The 1,960-nt window shown below is 36.6% G+C and overlaps 1 long non-coding RNA gene across 1 annotated transcript; it reads right to left on the bottom strand.

Annotated features, from left to right (window-relative positions):
- Window positions 1-972: 972 nt before the first annotated feature.
- Window positions 973-1,568, bottom strand: LOC143208324 (uncharacterized). The gene is made up of 3 exons (XR_013008885.1): window positions 1,498-1,568; window positions 1,272-1,370; window positions 973-1,145 (listed from the first exon to the last, which is right to left on the bottom strand). It is a non-coding gene; the product is annotated as an uncharacterized LOC143208324 (long non-coding RNA).
- Window positions 1,569-1,960: the final 392 nt, after the last annotated feature.

Below are 1,960 nucleotides of genomic sequence, written 5' to 3'. Positions count from 1 at the left end.
AATGGTCTCAGGAACCACCCCCTTTCGGGATTTTCACGAATTTTGGGACACCCTGTATAAGTATATATCGGTTAGTTTTATAATGAAATATCAAAAATGTCATAAAATGCTAATCCAATTACTTAAATATTAAATTGTACAATTGTTAATATCTATTGCATAAAAGGGATTAAGATGTATTATTAATAATTTTCATAACAAAATTGGGTTTTGTCAATTTTATTATTTAATATATTACATTATGTCTATAATGTTTGTTGACACTTATACCCCTATTCTTCCATAACTGTCTTTCAAAGTCTTTCAAAATTTCTTTTCACATCCTTTAGTAAACTAATTGCTCTAGCTTAACCAGAAAAGTTCAAATCGTATAGTACAATATTAAAAAAGTTATCGTCTTCTTTAGAGCGGTCTTAAACTTTTGTCCGCTACTATATATCTTCTAACATTTGCAATTCTTCAGTCGCTAACATATGCTTGTCCCTCAATGAGTCCAGGATTCCCTTCAAAGAGCAAATTTTTGATTTCTTTCGTCGAAGGCTTTGCTGCAGATCTTTTATCTTTCTTAAGGGGGCCGTCTCCTAGCAGATGACGGTCGAGCGTGAACACTCACACACCGCTAGAGTACATTCCCAATGAGCACAGGACTATCCTATGTACGTCCATGGGAGGTCTGCTTCGGACGTTCGGGACGTACGGAAAACGTCCAGAATATCCTAGTAAGGGGCTAGAAACATCCTAGTCAACAGCCTCTGAATGGTCATGTTACGAAGTAGTCTATCCTAAGAACGTACGGTGGCGACGTACCTAGACTGTTCGAAAGTACCGTTCTCTGGAAATTCCTAGAAGCGGTTTTTAGACTGTTCGAAAGTACCGTTCTCCGGACATTCGGCCATTTTATGAACGTTTAAAGAAGGAACAACATTTATTTAAAATTTCATTTATTTTATGATTTTTTTTGCATTTGGTATATGTAACAAACAAGATTTTACAAGATTATACGGACATTTACGAACATAACAAGATTTTAACTACATTTGCTTCTTATTTCTGACTGCTGCAACTTCTTGGCTCCGCTTCCTGCTGTCTTCTTTCAAACTCTCTGGGTCTGTTTAGAGTCAGCAAATCCCCGCTGGAGGCAGTAACTAGAAATTAAATATGTTTTTATGATAAAAGATATACTAATTACAGTAATAGGATGAGATGTACAGCTATGAATGTAATAAATTAATGTTCAATATGTAGAGTGATTCTTTTTTGTATCTACGTACCAATCTTGCTGCAACTTCTTTGCTCCTCTTCCTGCTGCGGTGTTTTATATACTCTGCATCTCTTCGGGGAGGGCAGCAATTCCTGGCTGTTGGCAGTGACTGCAAATAAAATATGTTTTTATGATAAAAGATATACTAATTACAGTAAGAGGACGAGATGTACAGCTATATGAATGTAACATTTGATGTTCTATATCGTAAGATGCTTGCTTTTGTATTTACATACCAATCGGGCAGGATCTTCTTGGCTCCTCTTCCGTTTGCTGTCTTCTTTCATGCACTCTGTTTGTTGTGGGGTAGAAGGCGTCAATTCCTGACTGGTAGCAGTAACTAGAAATAAAATATATTTTTAAGGAAAAAGATATACTGATTACAGTAAGGGAATGAGATGTACAGCTATGAATGTAATAAATTAATGTTCAATATGTAGAGCAATTCTTTTTTGTATCTACGTACCAATCTTGCTGCAACTTCTTTGCTCCTCTTCCTGCTGCGGTGTTTTATATACTCTGCATCTCTTCGGGGAGGGCAGCAATTCCTGGCTGTTGGCAGTGACTGCAAATAAAATATGTTTTTATGATAAAAGATATACTAATTACAGTAAGAGAACGAGATGTACAGCTATGCGTATGGCCGCTTGCGTATGGTCACAACTCGTTACAGACGAGGACACTCCTCATCTTGGATTT

The sequence above is a fragment of the Lasioglossum baleicum genome, chromosome 4 (assembly GCF_051020765.1).
Source record: "Lasioglossum baleicum chromosome 4, iyLasBale1, whole genome shotgun sequence".
Taxonomy (NCBI): Eukaryota; Metazoa; Arthropoda; class Insecta; order Hymenoptera; family Halictidae; genus Lasioglossum; species Lasioglossum baleicum.
The sequence above is the reverse complement of the archived record's forward strand: the minus strand, read 5'-3'. Positions and strand labels throughout refer to the sequence as shown.